The following is an 18,523-nucleotide window of genomic DNA, read 5'->3' on the forward strand; positions in this document are numbered from 1 at the left end:
TGAGGAGCTGCTTTAGAAACGGTCTCATACTCCCGTTCAACCTTTTCCCATAAGGACTGGATCTAATCTAGACGGATCTTTAACGTGAACGAACTGGGCTCGGAAGTGGATGCCTCAAAAATCTGACTTTCAAATTTGCTGAGACGATCGCTAGTTGCTATAAACTCAAGCAAAGCACCATCTAGAGGGCTCTTGGCTCTGGATCTCAAATTACTTAAGTGTCCGGCCCCCGTATCTCTCGGTCTTGGTCCCCTTTGACTTCCGTCTCTTGAAGGCGCTATGATGAGCTCCCTCCCTCTTCTGACTCGCGTCTTGGGGAATTGACTCTTGTCCTTCTGACATATTTGTATTCCCTTGGGACTAGGCAGGAATGACCAACTAATTGGGTAAGTGAAGCTGCTGGATTGAGCAGAATTCCCAAAATAAAGGATGTTCCCAAGAATATGCTGTAGAATTCGGATGGTAGAATTATTTAATCGCAGTACCGTCAACTAAGTCGAAGAAGTAGAAGTGTGAGACGGCAAAATCGAATCAAATATGGATTGCAAGAATATGCCGTAGAATTCGGATGGTAGAAGGTAGATGGTGGAGTTAAGCGATCTCAGTACCGTCAACTAAGTTGAAAATGCAGAAATGTGAGACGGTGAAATCGATCTGAGTAGCCAACTGCACGTAAATAAACCGGAAAAAATTTATATGCAGTAAATGCGACGAGAATCGAAATTTATTTGACCATCTAAAATATATGGAGTGGAAATAGTTGTAATTGGAGCAGATGCGACGAGAATCGAGATCTATTTGACCAAATAAAATATATGCTGAACGGAAATGCAGAACAATAAATCGACACTTGCGGATATATTTATCTTTAGGATTAATAATTGAATTAATTATTAATTCATAAAAAAATTATTAATTATAAATATATACTAAATAATCAAATCGAAATGGTGGGATTGGAGCACCTTAAGGGGGGACATCTGAGTAACTGGCAAAAAAAAGCCCATTTTCTAGAATTTTTTTTGGCCAAATGAAAAAGCCAATCGAAAAATTTTAAAGTAGGTTTGATAATGTTAGATGTGAACTACAAAATAATTTTTTTTTTTTAATAAATCGAAAACAAAATGGCGGCTGTGCAGCATGTCTTCGTTGGCCCTATTTTTTTGAAAGGGGTCCATGGCCGAAAACCTAACGTCCTTAATTTTTGATCTAGAACAAAAAATCAAATTTTGTTAGCTTCTGTATCTCAACCGCTATCGACACACGTAGGATTTTTTCGATATTTTGATTTTTAGCAAAATGGTGAGTTATTAAATAAAATTTTCAATTTTCATAAAAAAAAACGTCACAAAATTGTTGATAAAAAAAAAGTAAGCAAAAAAAAAAAAATCCTACGTGTGTCGATAGCCATAGGTATTTTGGATATACTGTCAAAATTACAGATCGATCGGTTAAGATTTGTTCGAGTTATGTTTTCGGCCAACTCAAAAAAAGTGGTTTTGAGAAAAACGCCTTTAAAGTTTTAAGATCGTATATATTTACATGAGAGGCATCGGCGTAGAATGGAAAATTTCGACACTTAGACACATTTGCCGGACTGTGTCTTTTGGTATGTTATTTTTAAGACCCTAAAGAATTTTTTAAGCAAAAAAAATTTTTTCGATTTTTTAAAAAAGTTACTCAGATGTCCCCCCTTAAACATTTGTTCCAACAAAATATTCGTTGGGTTACGCTGCCGGCGATGCAAAGCTCTTGTGTATGTATGTGAGATGGTCGAGCCCCCAAATGTGAGATGGACGAGCCCCCAATTGTGAGATGGGTATTTACCCTCTTGTGTTACGTTTTATTATAATAATTTTCAGATATTATATGTTTCTTAAAATTGCAAATTTTTTTTCCTATTATCCGCTTTTTCCGTTTTCTTTTCAACTTTAGTTACTTTCTCTGCTTTTTGTATCTGCTGAATTTCAATCGAACTGCTGAACTCCAAAAAACTTAATGAATATTATTCTCCCTGTTCCTATTTTGCTGCCGTCACTTAGAAGCTCTCCGCCTGCTTCGATCACTTGCCTTTTTACATTCGGCCATTCCTGACTACTCATCTGTCCCAGATGACCAATCATCCTCGTTGTCCTGCACATATCGCCACAGCTTCATGTAGTCACAACTGGTTGAAGTGTTAATTGATCCTTCGAAATCTGCTGCCTTCCGAACTTCGTACCTGCCAGTCCTCTTCACTTTTGCAAACCTCGTACGGTCCCATGTACTCTCCAGCCAACTTCTTTCCAGCTACAAACTGTGTCCGGCGTATAGCGACGAAGTCTCCAACTTTATAATCAACTTCCGGTTTTCGTTTTCGATCAAAGTTCCTCTTTTACAATTCCTGTGCTCGTTGAATCTCTATCTTTGTACCTTTTCCTCGACTTTCCTGCTTCTTTTTCAAAATTCTGCGGTCCTCTATGGCCGACTTTTGGGACTCACGCATCTTCATGTAGGCCAACTCCTGGCAGCGGGCGAAGATCTCATCGTGGGTCGACTTCTTCTGCAGCAGCTGGTACTTCTTTTTAGTCAGCGACTTCTCCTTCTTGGTGCCACCAATCTGGGCTTTGCGCAACTCAAGAAGTTTGTGGTTGCTGGCCAGATCTGATGTTATGCTTGCTCTTCGCAGCGTCTCCGCCAAACACTCTTGGATTGTTCCAGCATCGCAGCGGGTCAGCTTCTTGATCACTGCCTCATAGCCAATGGTTCTTCTATTTCGATCCGTTGGCGGCTTCTTTAGCACCTTCTTCCGCATCTTGACTGGGACTTCTGCGACTGTATTCACGGCCTTGTAGTTCTTGATCAGCTGCGACACTTCTTTATCATACTGATTTGACTTCTCACAAGCCTTCTCCTCCAGCTGGGAAGAAAACTTGTATCCATCGGCTGACATCGAAAATTCGAACTTCGAGGTGAAATCGAAACCCAGCAGCGCATCATACTCAATGTCCGCATCCTCCAGTACAACAAAGTTGTGTGTCGTCAACACCTGATCTACTGCAACCTCAGCCAAAAAGTAGCCAACTGGGCACGTTATCCTCTTTCCAAGCCCACGCAGCCTCGACGCACATCTCCTCAAGATGACATTGGGTATTTTTTCAAAGACATACTTGCGCAAAATAGTTACGTCGGCTCACGTATCTACCAGACACTCTACTTCCACGTCGTTGATGGTAACCTTTTTCATGCGATTTGTACTGCGTACAACTTGAACATCTGCAGTTGATTCAGGGCAATCCCTCGACGTGTGGCCCTCCTTGTTACATCTGAAGCATTTCACGGCAGCCTTGCAATCCTTGCGAAGATGATCTACAGATCCACAATTGAAGCAGTAACTCCTCCTGTGGTTGAACTCGCGCTGCATCCTATTGTCCGGCGTCGACCTCTCGTTGTTCGGCTTGAACGGCTTCTCGCCCACGCGTTCGTACACCTCATACTGCTCCTGTAGCTCTTTGTACGTTTTGCAACAGTATAGAGAGTATCTAAAGTCACTCCTCATGCTTAGGCCGTCAACAACATAACGGATTACTGGACGTACATCGATGTTGCCAAGTGACAGAATCTTTTTCATCTGCAGTAGGTATACATGAAATGATTCATCCTTGCGTTTCTTCCGAGTACGGAGCGGCTTATGGACATCAGCACTGCACACATATTGACGACTAAACTCTGTTTCCATCAGCATTCGCATTTCTGAATATTGATGAACGTACGTAGACTCCATAAATAATTTTGCAGTGTTCACCATTTTCCCGAGCCTGGACATACATTTGTTTTATGTTCAGCCCGTAGGCTGCAGCACTCTGCTCAAAATTGTCAATCCAGTACTTTACTGGAATGGATTCTCCGTCAAACTCTGGAATAATTCTCGCGAAGCTTTCCGCTGTAATCGAGCATCCACTGTTCTGCTCCTCCGCTCCAAACTTTATGGCAACCAGCTGCACAAGGTCTTTCAGCGTTTTTGTGTTTTCGTCGATCGAGCTGCTCTCAACTGCTATAACTGTATCATTGTGCCTTCCACTTGTTTTGCCTTTTGTTCTGCTCTTGATTCGGAAAGTTCATGCATACTTTTAACTTCATCGTCATTCTACATTCTGATACTTTTATCCGCTGCGGCAGATCTAGTGTAATACGGCTTTACACTCATTCCCTTACGCTATCCGCCTTTCAAACTTCTCAGGACTTGGAATTTAGGTTTGGACGAGCCCCCAAATGTAAGATGGACGAGCCCCCAAATGTGAGATGGACGAGCCCCCAAATGTGAGATGGGTATTTACCCTCTTGTGTTACGTTTTATTATAATAATTTTCAGATATTACATATATGTTTCTAAAATTTTCAAATTTTTTTCCTATTATCCGCTTTTTTTCGTTTTCTTTTCAACTTTAGTTACTTTCTCTGCTTTTGATATCTGCTGAATTTCAACCGAACTGCTGAACTCCAAAAAACTCAATGAATATTGGTCTCCCTGTTCCTACTTTGCTGCCGTCACTTCGAAGCTCTTCGCCTGCTTCGATCACTTGCCTTTTTACATGTATATATGTATGTAGATAATTATATGTTGCGGTGGCAGCGGAACTATGCAAGGCGCAAAAATAAAAATGCATTCACGCACAATGGTTTATCATTTTGATTAAATTTTTATCCTTTATTTATTTTTTATAACTGTTTTGTGTATTAGCTTTAATATTTAGAGCGAAAATATAATATATATATATTTGTGGATAATGTTGGCACATGATAGCTATTAGTATGCAGCGGACTGTATTTATTGTGCGTAAAAATGTATGTCTTTAAATGTAAAGACGGTTAAAAAGGAAGCCGAGATGCAATATATATACATATGATTTTTATTCTGATGTAGGTATCGTTTTGAACATTGATGTACGGATATATGCAAAAATGTACAAAGGGTATACAGAGGAAAACGGAATAGAAAGAATAAGGCGACGTTCAAAACGGGGACGGAAAGAAAATTTTCACGAATTGTAGAAAATGGAAGAATGGAAAATTCCTCAACTGCAGTTGTTAGGAAAACTCGCACTTGGAGTCCACACGGAAAATTAATCTTGCAGCAGAGTGACCGAAATTTATTGTTCGGACTACTGCGAGGGCAGCGAGGGGGCGACGGAGTAGTTCGTACTTATCTTTGATGGAGTAGCAAAAATCCTGATCCAAGAAAAATCCGGCTCTTTAGGACCAAATGTCCGGCTGGGTAATTCTTCCGTCTTAGTTTCTTCACAGAGCAAAAACGACGCTCCAAAAAGAATGGTAATTCCCGCGAAGCAGTCGAATAGAAAAAGCCACTGCTTTATTGGACTTCAGTATTATAACTAAATTTACATAATGGGAGCGGGAGATAAGCATTGGAGTGCGCGAGCGGCCGCCCTTCGTCTAGCGACGCGAAGATCAGCAGGAGCCGAAGCATCAGCTTGGAGAGTGGGAGCGCAAGCGGAGGAGCTCTGGCCAGGAAGAGGGAGAGAAAGGGAGAGCGCACTGCCTCCCGAAATTAAGCGCCCTTCTGGCGTAAACACCTATATTTTATTTCTCGAAACGCACAACCGTTGCAAAGGCAAAATTTCACAGGTTCGAATTAGAAACAATGAGAGTCATTCACGCATTGAGTAGGTTTAGGATATATTTATATGGAAGGCGATTCAAAATTATAACAGATTGTAAGTCTCTTACTTTAACACAAATATTCTGAATCTGAATAGAATCGAATATGTTTGAAGATAATTTAGCAATCTGCCAAGCTAAAGATCTAAAAGTTGAGGAAATTAAAAAAACTGTTAAAAAAGTTAGGTTAGGTTAGGTTAGGTTAGACCGGACTGCCCTAGAGGGGCCACATATAGACCAATATGGCCCACAGCTATCCGGGGAAACTCCTGGATGGACCTAGAGACTATTTATGCGGGTTTCGAGATCCTTGAATATCAAGGTGTTTTTCGCAAAGGCAAGAAGTTCGCCTGGCTTCCTCCTGGAGGCATCTTCTAACGATGCCAGAACTGGAGAGCCTAGATATCTCATTCTTGCCCTCATTAGGACCGGACATTTGCAAATGAGATGCTCATTGGTTTCGATTGCCTCGGATTCGTCGCATTTCCGGCATTTGGCGTTGTCGGTAATACCCAGCTTGACTGCATGTGCAGCAGACAGGCAGCGACCTGTGAGAATACCCACTAACATTCTGCAGTCCTTCCGCGGAAGATGCAGCACGTAGTGGGTAAGTTTCTCGTTGTGCTCTTTGCACATGACTTTTGATATTCTGCAGGTTGTGGAATTACTCCTCCACCCGCTTTTTGCGTTTGCGTCAGCCCGTCTCTCTAGATCGCTTTGGAGCGTTCTTAGGGAGATAGGGACGTTTTCTGCTCTTTCACTCGCCAGTGCGACGCCTTCCTTTGCAAGTTCATCCACGATTTCGTTACCGTCTATGCCTTGGTGGCTGGGAACCCAGTAGATCCTCACTGACTTAGTCGTGCTCAGGCTATCTAGTAACTCCCTGCTTGCCAGTACGTTTTTGGAACTGACCGCTGATGATTGCATGGATCTTATCGCCGCTTGACTGTCTACGAACAAATTGACCGCCTCATGTGGACGGTTTATGCTCTGTGCTTTCCTGATGGCGAATACTTCCGCCTGGAATATACTGCAGTAGCTTGGTAGCTTATACGACAGCCTCATTTCAGGGTCTGAACAGTATATGCCCGCTCCAACTCCTCCTTCCATCTTGGAGCCGTCGGTGTATATATTGAGGTATTGAGCATGGTCCTGGCCTGACTTCCAGTCATTTGGTCCCATGGATACTGTTGTGTTTACATCCGGGCACGTTCTGGGTATAATGTAGTCAGATGTACTGCTCATGTGTCGACCAATTGAACTGTGCCCGAAACCTTGTGGCGACCAGTTTCCTGATGCAACCAGACGTTGTGCCGCCTTTCCTGCTGTCAGTTGCGTTTGGATATCTAGGGGATATATACCGATTATGGTTTCGAGTGCTTTGGTGGGGGGTTGACCTCAGCGCCCCTGATATTCAAAGCAGTGTCGCTGGGTTCTCTCCATAAGCTTATTATACGTTTTCTTCTCCATGCCTTGCCACACTTAAAGCAGAGTCGGACGCACCACCGATATGTAGACCCAATGCATTAGAGCGGGTGAGAGGCCCCATGTGCTGGTAAGCATCTTCTTGGATGCATATAGCGCTATGGTGGCCTTTTTTACCCTCTCTAGTACATTGGCCTTTCACGTCAGCTTGCTGTCAAGTACAATGCCGAGGTATTTGACTTGTGTTTTCGGGGTCAGCCTGGTTTTGTTTATTTTCGGGAGAATAAGGTCCGTCTTATCCGCATCGATGGACAGACTCCCGTGATAATTATGCTTATGTCATCCGCATTAGCTGTTATCTTTGGAGCTTTCCTCTCGAATCTCTTGATTAGGTCGTCTACCACCTGATTCCATAGGAGGGGCGACAGAACCCCACCTTGCGGCGTGCCTCTGTGCGCTCCTCTCACCATGGAAGCGGTGCCCCAATCTGATTGTACCCGCCGGCAACTTAGAAGATTTGTTATCCACAAGTTGATAGCGGGGGGCGTGTTGGTCGCTTCTAGGCGATCCCACGATCACTCCAAGTGCATATTCCTTACTGTTTAGGGCTCTGTCAATGGTAGCTACCAACGAATGTAGTGCCGTCTCCACTGATTTCCCCTTCGTGTAGGCGTGCTGGTTGGTCGACAGTTGTCTCCCTACATCGTTCTTAATGTATAGGTCCAGCAGCTTTTCCAGCGTTTTAAGTAGGAATGAGGTGAGGCTTGTCGGTCTGAAATCCTTGGGGCTCACGTGGCTGCACTTTCCTGCTTTGGGCAGGAAGACAATCCGAGAGGTCCTCCATTGGATAGGGATATAGCCCGTGCTTAAACAAGCTGTATCATGGCGTGATCACTTCCTTGGTCACCTGCAGCATGGCTGGGAATATTCCATCTAGTCCTGGTGCTTTTATCCTCGCAAAGGAGTCTAGGAGGATATTAGATCCTTTGGGAGATGCTCCTCTCCAGTTGCTAGGTCCTGGTGCTTATTTGCATCGGGTACCTACCTCAGTGCATCCTGGGAAATGCGCATGCATTAGTGCTGTTAGAGCCTCTTCGCTGCCCTCAGTCCACTGTCCGTCGTCGCGTTTGAGCTGACTCTGTATGGTTGGCTGCTTCTATAGCAGCTTCCGGAGTCTAGCCGTTTCCGGGGCAGTCTCTATATTGGAGCAGAAGTTTCTCCATGAGTTTCTCTGCGCCTTGCGTATTTCCTTCTTGTAGTCCCTAAATAAAACTTTGTATTCCTCATTGCTGTTATCATCTTTCGCCTGCTTGGCGATTTTGAAGAATTCTTTGAGTTTGTTGCGTCGGAGTGAAAGGTCCATATTCCACCAGGGTGGCCTGGTCCTCTTTCTCGTGTACGATAAAAGGTACGCATCCAGCAGTTCTTTCGAGAGGGTCTCTAGGGACTTTTCTATGTCTTCCGCGGATTCTACTATGCCCGGAGAGCCGTGTCGCGATAGTCTCCTTGAACTTTTCTCAGTTAGTATTAAGGGGTTCCTGAAGACTGATTGTTTTGGAGAGTGTTCGAATGCGTATTGGAACTGTATCTACTTATGATCTGAGAAGGATGGTCTGTCAAGGACTCGCCATTCTGATACCAAAGTACCTTGTCCCTTACAAGAGTAAGATCTAGCACGTTTGAGGAGGTGGGACCTACAAAGGTGTCTTCCTCCCCCACGTTTGCTATACTCAGGATGGTTGAGAGTATAAAGTCTAAGAGGGACTCACCTCTGTCGTTTATGTCGGGGCTCCCCCATACGCAGTGGTGCGCGTTGGCGTCTGCACCCACGAGCAGTTGCTGACTCATAAGTTCTTCTGGTGGGGCCGTCCTGTCGTGTGCCATGTAGCAGGAAGCTACCCGCTCTCTAGCATCACCACGGTCAGGTCATCAGAGCTGTAATGAGACATAAGGTTAGCGTGTAGACCCTTCCGTACAAGTACGGCGGTTCTATTCCTGCTTACCGTTGGTGGATGGAGCAAGTTGTAATTTGCGGACTTCAGTCCGGCGATGGTATTGCCTGAGGCGATCCATGGCTCCTGGCTATCTGGCTCACGGCACTCGCCAAGAAGAGACCGAGAGGGATCGATTATGGGGACACTTTTCTGGCTAGAACCTAGGCATACGCCAGGTGAGATCACAACCGGCACTCGCCGAAAGGATCGTCACCATGGATCCGGATGTTCCATCGCCAGTACTCGCTGTTGGCTTCCACTTTGCGGTCTGCTGAGCCTGGCCCTGGATAAGTATCGGGTTGTGAAATGCATCCATTTGGGTTCATTTGTGTAGAGAAAATAGTATTTTCAAAATACTATGACCTTATTTTATTTCGTCTCGATATTTTGGTTTTATTTTTTTTTCTGTGAAATGTTTGTCTGGTTGTGACTTCAGGCTTATATTATATTCAAGCCCGTTACTTGTGTTACAGTTAGCGGATTATAAGTGAGGTTGTTTTAAAAGGTTATGCTCGCTAGCCTACTCTGAGGTGCAACTGCATCGAGAGCCATAAAGATTTCTATGTGCACGTGGCCCGTTTGGCTGTGTTCGACTCGCTGGCCACTCGCGGTTACACTTGTCACACTCACCCCTTCTCACTTTCTCACACACACACGTAGGGAAAGGTGGGTGCTCCGCCGCTGGTCCTGGGCCGGCACGACCTTTTTTCCCCAAATCCTCCTGGTCCTTGTCTCCATCATCACTCGACGGCTGGTTCTCCTTCCTCTTGGCCTTCGGTTTTCTCCAGCGTTACTCAACGGCTGGTCTCTATCTTCGCCTTAAGGTGGGCCGGGTCTCCTGTGGGGGCACCTGATGGCCGTCGTGTTGGTGCTTCCGTCACTCGATGGCTTGCCGCTCTCTTCGGAGTGGCCCTCTTTACTTTCCAAGAATCTCCTTCGGTGTCACTCTTCGAAACTCTCCTCGCAAACTGAAAAACGAGAAGCTTCTGTCATCGCTTCCTCTCGCTCTTTCCTTTGGGCCCGTGCCAATTTTCGGGGGTTTCTTGTCTAGCACGATCGTGTACTCTCTCGCTCCGTCTTATGCAGTGCTTGGTCATGTGACCACTTTTCGTGGTAAATTTCTTGCAGTTGTGCTGGTGTGTTTTTTTTTATATTCCATTTATTAAACATACATTAGAACTTAGCAATAAACACATAACAACAAGAAAACGAAGACTGCGGGTTGTTGGGTGGAAGGTTGCTTTGTTGCAGTGTAGAGGGCCATGGTCGCGCGGTACCGCCGCTAAGCATTGCTTCGCGCGAGGTACAGGCCACCTACTCCGCGCGCATCCAGGGTCCTCAACGTCTTCATGACGCTTGCCACGAAGGTGGCAGTCCCCTCCCAGACCTTCTGGCTGGCAAGCATGGCAAGCAATCTGATCCAGCTCCGATGGCAGCGCCCACGACTTCCTCCAGTGCTAGCCGCTCGTGGTGGAATCGATGGCATTCGAAAAGAACGTGGTGGGCGTTCTCCTCCACTCCGGTCCCGCATTCAGGGCAGTAGTCCTCTGTGTGGCCGAATCGCTTTAGGTAGCTTCGAAAGCAACCGTGTCCACTAAGTGCCTGTGTCAGGTAGAAGTCTACCTCGTCGTGCTTTCGGTCTACCCAGCTTTGGATGTCCGGGATCAGGCGGTGAGTCCAACGGCCTTTTGTGGAACTGTCCCACCTGAACTGCCACCGGGCGATGTTCCTGCGCCTAGCGCTGCTCCTGGCCTCACGCCTCGTCGAAGAGGTTCTCGGCTCACATAGGAGGCGGGCTTCCCGAGCTTCTTGCACCAGCTCACCTATCGGCACCTGTCTCGCTATGACCAGGGCCGCGTCGTCGAAGACAGTCCTAAAGGCGTATGCTTCTCTTAGCACGCACAGGCGGTAGGTTCCCTCCACACCCCTCGCGTAGCTCTTGACCTCCGCCCAAGCTGGGGCTGCATAGAGGAGTTGCGACGTCACAACGCTCGTGGGCAACTTCCTCTTGGACTGCTTCGGCCCCCTGGTGTTTAGTAGGATCCTGGAGAGGGATCTTGCGGTTTCGCTGGCCTTTTTGTGGAGGTACTCCAGGTGCTCTTTGAAGCAGAGGCGTGTGTCCAGGATGACGCCCAGGTACCTCAGTGCGCGGGAAGTGATTGGAAGTCCACCTACCCGGATCTCCGCCGTTTCCAATCCGCAGAATTGAAGGCGTTCCTGATGTTTAGAGTTACCACCAGACAGTACTCCTTGGCGCCTTTTTTCCATCTTGCGCCAGCGATGGCGTTCGCGGCCAGGTTAGTGACCGTTTCGATGGCATCCAGGGTCGATCTCCTTTTCCGTAAGCCGAACTGGTTTGACGCGAGCCCGCCAGCGCGCTCTATCGCTGCCTCTAGCCTCTAAACAATCGTCTTCTCGAAAAGTTTTCCCATCGTATCCAGCAGACAGATAGGTCTGTACGACGAGGCCTCGCCCGCTGGCTTCCCCGGTTTCGGGAGAAGAAGGAGCTTCTGGCGCTTCCATCTCTCTGGGAACGTGCCTTCCGCCAGGCACTTGCTAAAAATCTCGACGATTACTTTGGCGTGCAGAGCGAGCAGCAGCTTGGCCGCCCTATTGGAGATCGAGTCGGGGCCTGGCGCCTTCTTGTTTTTAAGTGTCCTCGCAAACACTAGAATCTCCTGCTCCGAGACCGGGCATATCTCCCAGGACTCGCTGCTTACATGGAAATTGAGCGGTTACCCAGTCGGAAATAGTACCCGGACTATGCCTTCGAGAGCATCAGGGTCGGTTAGCGCCTTGCTGCCAGCGCTCACTCGTTTTACCACTTTTTGGTAGGCCCCGCCCCAAGGTTCCTTATCGATGTCGTCGCACAGCTTAAGGAAGCAGTCTCTCTTGCTGGTCCTTATCGCTTTCTTCAGGGCCGCCCTTGCGATCTTATACGCCTCGCTACGGGCTAGAAGGTTCGGGGAGCCGCGCGCTCTCTGAATTTGCCTTCTAGCTCGGAGGCAAGATGAGCGTAAGGTTGCTATATGTGGGAGTCAAGCCGATTGGCAACGCTGAAATATAACTTTCTGGTTGCTTGTTTGGTAACGAACCAGATTAGCAAACTATCGGTCCTGCTAAAAAGTAGTATCGATACTCCTTTTCATAAAATGCCTAAAAAATCCCCTAAAACGGACTATAGTAACTGTGGTCACTCTTGATCTGAACATTTCCGTTCTCTTTTCTGGATGGCGTGATCGAGTGCAGTTCATCATCTCTGGAAAGCACAAATTTAATCCGTGTGCATCGAGACAAAAACTCAAATTTTTCTCAAAGTAAATACTGACATTGCCTAGTTAAAATTGTGGTTTGATTATTGCGGGTAAGCTTTCGAGTGCGTTCTGACGCTAGTGCCTAATAAAGTGATTCCCGAAAATAGTGCTTGCCGCCCGTACCACATTCCAAGAATTGAGGATTTCCGTGGAACTCTGATTGTCAGACGCCGCTTGCGCAGCCGCGCTGACGCAGCCTCGACACGATCGAACGTGTTCATCCCTGAGTATCAGTAGATTAGCTTTGAAATTATGTAAACTTGCTAAGGAATATTTACTCATAAATACTTTCGATTCCGATTTAGCATATTTTGTGGAAAATCTGACAAATATATATATGTGATTTTCCTCCATTTAAATTAATATCTACAGCTACTCATCATAGTCATCAGGCCTGCTGACATCGATGGATATTGCGTAAGTACGGCATAGCCGTGAAATAAACCATAACTATCTGAACGAACTTATATATATAATCGCCAGATTCCACACTTAATCGTAATATAACCTCAAGTTATTAACTTTTAACGTAAATACTTCTACTTTAGTCTGATCAAAAGAGGTATATGTCGGATTATTGCCAATAATTTAATGTAGAGTGTGGGAACCGGCGGCGAAGAGTGAGGCCGATAACGGCAGCAGCGAAGTCAGCGCCGACGTCAACGATTGATCTCTTCTGCATTACCTTTTGTATAATTAGTAGACTACGAGCAATTGACGGACAAGCATTGCAGGTCCGCAAATAAAGTGTAAAATCAACCCGAAAGTGAATAGTATTTCTGTCGTGGTGGGAAGTAACTAATGGGTCATTAAATTGGCGACGAGGTAAAAAAAAAGAACAGAAATAACAAATATTCAAATTAAATGCATATATTTGCAAGAATAATTTCGTGATATTGCGGTACTTGGTAAAAACACATGTGTCGCGGATTTTTTTTTCTTTTGCTCTTTCTTTCATTCTCTCCTCTGAAGTTCCATTTGTTCTTCGGTTCTTATAGTGCCCTACCACCGCCAACATACGGTTAATGCTCTCGTTGATAGTGGAAAGCTAAGCGATGAAGGAAAAAAAAGAGATCAAGATAGTGAGCGAAACCAATTTCTAAGAGAGAGAGAGAGAGTGCAAGGAGGAAGAAAAAAAGGAAAGAGAGATGACCACGATTCAAAATAGCATAAGCTTAATTAAGAGACTTACTGAGTAACAGTTGGTTGCAAGTCAAGAGAATCATCATGATTCAAGAAAGAGACACACAAGCCAAATTACAAGAGTGACTGAGTAACAGTTGGTTGCAAGTCAAGAGAATCATTTTAGAAGGCTTGAAAAAGATCACGGAAAAAAATGGAAATAAATAAAATGTTTAACTGAGCAACAGTACGTTGTAAGTGAAAAAAAAAGGAGCCTAATAAACTGAAAAATAATCTGTTTGGGCAGAGGCAGTTAGCCTTGTAATAAACTGACATAGTCAGAGGCAGTTTGCCGAGATATTGAATGAATGAAATTTTGCTTTTATTTTTCTTTCAGAATTCGCATGAAAAGGGAAATGGGTGAAAATATAATTAAACCTTTCCTGTGTGAAATCATTGAGAAAGCATTGTTGCGAAACGAATGGGAAAGATGGTTTCGCGCATTTCAAATATATATCGATGCAGAGGAGATTGGAACACCTATTAGGAAACGGAATAAGTTGCTTCATCTGGGAGGCGTGCAATTGCAAACCGTTGCTTACTCCTTGTCGGATGCTCTCGTAGACCCGGATAACAACGAAGAAGTCGACGTATTTTTGGTGTTAGTCCAAAAGCTAAATGATAATTTCTCACCGAAACAAAACTCAACCTTTGAGCAGCATATGTTTAGGAGCCTTTCACCTTTGGAAGGTGAGAGTTTCGCGAAATTTACAATTCGGTTACGTCAGCAAATGCAGAAATGCAATTTCGGTTCCACTAAGGCCGAAATTGAAGAGATTTGTTTAAAAGATGTGGGAATCGGCGGAGAAGAGCGAGTCCGATAACGGCAGCAGCGAAGTCAGGGCCGACGTCAACGATTGATGTCTTCTGCATAACCTTTTGTATAATTAGTAGACTACGAGCAATTGACGGACAAGCATTGCAGGTCCGCAAATAAAGTGTAAAATCAACCCGAAAGTGAATAGTATTTCTGTCGTGGTGGGAAGTAACTAATGGGTCATTACATTGGCGACGAGGTAAAAAAAAAAGAACAGCAATAACAAATATTCAAATTAAATGCATATATTTGCAAGAATAATTTCGTGATATTGCGGTACTTGGTAAAAACACATGTGTCGCGGGTTTTTTTTTCTTTTGCTCTTTCTTTCATTCTCTCCTCTGAAGTTCCATTTGTTCTTCGGTTCTTATTGTGCCCTACCACCGCCAACATACGGTAAATGCTCTCGTTGATAGTGGAAAGCTAAGCGATGATGAAAAAAAAAAGAGATCAAGATAGTGAGCGAAACCAATTTCTAAGAGAGAGAGAGAGTGCAAGGAGGAAGGAAAAAAAAGGAAAGAGAGATGACCACGATTCAAAATAGCATAAGCTTAATTGAGAGAGTGACTGAGTAACAGTTGGTTGCAAGTCAAGAGAATCATCATGATTCAAGAAAGAGACACGCAAGCCAAATTACAAGAGTGACTGAGTAACAGTTGGTTGCAAGTCAAAAGAATCATTTTAGAAGACTTGAAATAGATCACGGGAAAAAAAAGGAAATAAATAAAATGTTTAACTGAGCAACAGTACGTTGTAAGTTAAAAAAAAAGGAGCCTAATAAACTGAAAAATAATCTGTTTGGGCAGAGGCAGTTAGCCTTGTAATAAACTGACATAGTCAGAGGCAGTTTGCCGAGATATTGAATGAATGAAATTTTGCTTTTATTTGACTTTCAGAATTCGCATGAAAAGGGAAATGGGTGAAAATATAATTAAACCTTTCCTGTGTGAAATCATTGAGAAAGCATTGTTGCGAAACGAATGGGAAAGATGGTTTCGCGCATTTCAAATATATATCGATGCAGAGGAGATTGGAACACCTATTAGGAAACGGAATAAGTTGCTTCATCTGGGAGGCGCGCAATTGCAAACCGTTGCTTACTCCTTGTCGGATGCTCTCGTAGACCCGGATAACAACGAAGAAGTCGACGTATTTTTGGTGTTAGTTAGTTTCTCACCGAAACAAAACTCAACCTTTGAGCGGCATATGTTTAGGAGCCTTTCACCTTTGGAAGGTGAGAGTTTCGCGAAATTTACAATTCGGTTACGTCAGCAAATGCAGAAATGCATTTCGGTTCCACTAAGGCGGAAATTGAAGAGATTTGTTGAAAAGATAAAATCATGGGCTCCTGGACGTCTCTGGACTTGAAGAAAAAGTTGCTGGAAAAAGAGCATACCCTGTCTGAGGTAATCGAAGCTTGTAGAGTAGAAGAAGAAATTATTAAGCAATCCCAATCAATGATTTCTAAGTCGGAAAGAGAAACAATAAGTAAAATATCATTCCGGCAACCGAGCAAGGGTACAGAATGCGGTAGATGTGGTCGAATAACTTGACCTGTCCGGCACGACAAGTGAAATGCAACAAATGCTTGCGGTTCGGGCACTTCGCCCGCAAGTGCAGAACTAATCTCAAGCGACAGCCCACACAGCCGAACAACGGTGGTGCCAAGCGATCACGGATAGATGTGCGGCGAGTGCAAGATGAATGCGCTCCTTCTGAAATTAAACCGAGCAAGGAAGAATGTTTCCGGATTTGCAGCGATGATGAAGGTGATGAACTGATAGAGTGTTCAATAGGAGGGCAGCTTGTTCCCCTTATCATCGACTCGGGCTCGCGTTTCAACCTGATAAGCCAAGCTGACTGGTTATTAATGAAAGTAAACAAAGCAGTAGTTTTCAACATTAGATCCAACTCGGAGAGACAATTTCGGGGTTATGCTTCAAACCAATTGCTTAACGTAATTTGCGTGTTCGAGGCTCCCATATCAACAGGCTCAGATAAAGAGATCATTGCTTCATTCTATGTAATTGAAAATGGAAAACAATCGTTACTGGGCCGAGAAACAGCAATCGAATTGAACGTTGTAGCATTGGGATTACAGGTAAACCGAGCTGAGTGCATTACTCCATTTCCCAAGTGGAAAGGGGTAACAGTCAAGTTATTAATTGACCCTAGCATTAGGCCCATACAACAGCCTATGAGACGTATACCGGCTGCCATCAAAGCTAAGGTACTGTCTAAACTAGAGGAGGCCCTAAGCAGCGACATAATAGAGCCAATGGTCGGCCACAGCCCTTGGATCTCGCCTATCGTAATAGCCTTCAAAGAAAATGGCGACATCCGGTTGTATTTGGATATGCGGATGGCCAATCGAGCGGTAATGAGGGAACACTACCCACTGCCTACTTTTGAATCGTTTATGACAAAGTTAAAACATGCTACTTACTTCTCAAGGCTCGATTTGAAAGATGCATATCATCAATTAGAATTGGACGAGGCCAGCCGCCAGATAACAACATTTATAACTCCAAGGGGCTTGTTCCGCTACAAACGGTTCATGTTCGGAATAAACTCAGCGCCGGAGATATTCCAGCGAAGGCTGGAATGCCCCAACGTTCTCAATTACATAGACGATGTCATAATATTTGGATCAAATGAAGATGAGCATGACGGGACCGTCAGGAAAGTCCGAACAATATTCAATGATAATAATGTATTACTGAATGACTCAAAATGTGTTTGGAAAACACGCCGGTTAAGATTTCTAGGTCACATTCTATCAGACAAGGGAATTAGTGTCGATCCCGAGAAAGTAGATGTTATCACGTCATTTCGGGACCCAAGAAATAAGGAGGAGACGAGAAGCTTCCTAGGTCTGGTCACTTATGTCGGGAAGTTTATTCCGGATTTAGCCGATCGTACAGAACCGCTGAGGAGATTGCTGGGAAAGGATACCAAATTCGTCTGGGGCCCAAAGAGAAAGAAGCGTTCAACTATTTAAAAACTCGCCTGGCTGAAATACCCAGACTCTCATATTTCAATATAAGATATCGAACACGTCTGATTGCTGACGCAAGCCCGGTGGCGCTGGGGGCCGTACTGCTACAATTCACAGAAAGAAACGAACCCCAGATCATTTATTTTGCCAGCCGAAGTTTGTCTGATGTGGAAAAGAGTTACTCACAACCCGAAAAAGAAAGCTTGGCGCTGGTGCGGTAGAAAAATTTTATTACTACTTAGCCGGTTTAGAGTTTGAGTTGGTTACCGACCACAAACCGCTCGAGACAATATTTAAACCATCACAACCACCAGCTCGCATCGAAAGGTGGCTATTGCGATTACAGACTTATAAATTCAACGTAATTTATAAAGCAGGGAAGGAAAACATCTCAGACACTTTGTCTCGCCTGTGTAACATTTCATCGATAAAGGACTTCGAGTCGAGAGCCGAGTATAGCATTTTTCGTGTATTGGAGAGCTCAATTCCTATGTCAATGAGCATATCGGAGATAGCAGAGAAAAGTATCCTTGACGAAGAAAATGTGGATGCCATTACTTGTTTGCAAGATGATTCATGGACTTCCGCCGCATCAAATAATCTCTACCCGTTTCGATTCGAGCTTTCCACAATCGGAAACATATTACTGAGAGGAAACCGTTTGATCATTCCGACTTCTCTGCGGGAAAAGGTGCTAGAGCTAGCATATGAAGGGCATCCAGGCGAATCCGCAATGAAACGTCGGCTGCGCTCCAAGGTTTGGTGGCCTGGCATAGATCGTGCGGCTGAAAAGTTTGTGAAGTCCTGCAGAGATTGCCTTTTAGTCTCACATGCAAACAATCCAGCACCAATGAGCAGAACACCATTTCCAACGGGGCCTTGGATATGCGTGGCTTCCGATTTGTTGGGCCCCTTGCCGAATGGCGAATTCTTACTCGTCTTCATTGATTACTACTCGCGGTACATGGAGTTTAAATTCTTGCGTTCTATAACTTCAACGACCATTATCGATGTAATGAAGGATATTTTCTGCAGACTTGGGTTTCCCAAATACTTACGGACGGACAATGGACGGCAGTACATCAGTAGTGAGTTTAAGGAATATTGCAGGCTTTGTGGTATAGAGCAGATCAGA

This window comes from Drosophila kikkawai, chromosome X (genome assembly GCF_030179895.1).
Source record: "Drosophila kikkawai strain 14028-0561.14 chromosome X, DkikHiC1v2, whole genome shotgun sequence".
Classification (NCBI taxonomy): domain Eukaryota; kingdom Metazoa; phylum Arthropoda; class Insecta; order Diptera; family Drosophilidae; genus Drosophila; species Drosophila kikkawai.